The following is a 1,365-nucleotide window of genomic DNA, read 5'->3' on the forward strand; positions in this document are numbered from 1 at the left end:
CAGTGCACAAGAGCTTGGGACGAACGATCGCGCACGGCCAGAGCCGGCTGTGAAGTCCGCTAGTATCGAATAATCTTTCTCCGTGCACAATTGGAAATGTGTTTCGAGAGGACCGGCTGCGTAGCTCGCGTAAAGCTGTGTGCGATTCTGACACTCTACTCTCTGTGTGGCGATAATACAGTGCACAAGAGCTTGGGACGAACGATCGCGCACGGCCAGAGCCGGCTGTGAAGTCCGCTAGTATCGAATAATCGTTCTCCGTGCACAATTGGAAATGTGTTTCGAGAGGACCGGCTGCGTAGCTCGCGTAAAGCTGTGTGCGATTCTGACACTCTACTCTCTGTGTGGCGATAATACAGTGCACAAGAGCTTGGGACGAACGATCGCGCACGGCCAGAGCCGGCTGTGAAGTCCGTTAGTTATCGAGTTCATTCTCCAATAAGAGAGAGGAGGAGGAGAAGTGTCGGGATCCAGTATCGGGTTGTCTATGATCCCCGTCGTTTTCTGAATTCTCCTCCTGTGTTTTCCACTTTAAAGGTTTTTCAATGTATTTTCCGCCCGGCCGTCGGATACGTGTGCGCATTGCAATCGCGTACTCGCGACGGTTTCCGTTTCTACGGACGATCGTGTGTCGTCCTTAAAAACGACGCCTGAATCTCCTTCGCGCGCTGGTTGGAGCTTTCAGGTATCGGCGTTCTTATGAACCGCAGAACAAGAGACATAATTATATATTGATTATAAATCAAATTATACGATTACCCTGAACGGTGGATCACTTGGCTCGTGGGTCGATGAAGAACGCAGCTAATTGCGCGTCAACGTGTGAACTGCAGGACACATGAACATCGACATTTCGAACGCACATTGCGGTCCACGGATACAATTCCTGGACCACGCCTGGCTGAGGGTCGTTTACGTAACCAAATACTGCTTGCGTTGCTCTTGTAAGTCCCCGCCGTCGCTTACCTCTCCATGTCGAATTTTGTGGAGGGCGCAAAGAGCGTTTCTGAGTCGGGTTGCAAAGATGCTACGTACGAGCGAACGATGGACGTTTCGTCGGCGTTTGACGCGGTTCTGTGAAAATTGCAAATTTTACATTGCGTCTAACGGTCTTCGTGAGAAGAAGGAAATAGGAATGGGTATCACATTCGGACTTGCGTGAGTGTTTTGCGGCGTCGTGAGTCGTATTTTCAATACGACCGCCCGTGAACACCGCTCCGACGATCGAAATCTCTCTCTCCTCTCTCTCTGGAACGATTCGCATTGCGGAAGAAGCGTTTCACTCTCGAACATTTTACGCGCTCCCGACGTCGTCTGAAATGATGCGTATACGAAAGGTATAAGAGTCTCAAGAGACTACAGTGA

The 1,365-nt window shown here is 50.5% G+C and overlaps 1 non-coding gene across 1 annotated transcript; it reads left to right on the forward strand.

The window, feature by feature from the left end:
- The first annotated feature begins 756 nt into the window (after positions 1-756).
- On the forward strand, positions 757-911 carry LOC143364959 (5.8S ribosomal RNA). Its single transcript, XR_013084392.1, has one exon. It is a non-coding gene; the product is annotated as a 5.8S ribosomal RNA (ribosomal RNA).
- Positions 912-1,365: the final 454 nt, after the last annotated feature.

Source organism: Halictus rubicundus, unplaced genomic scaffold, assembly GCF_050948215.1.
Source record: "Halictus rubicundus isolate RS-2024b unplaced genomic scaffold, iyHalRubi1_principal scaffold1183, whole genome shotgun sequence".
NCBI lineage: Eukaryota > Metazoa > Arthropoda > Insecta > Hymenoptera > Halictidae > Halictus > Halictus rubicundus.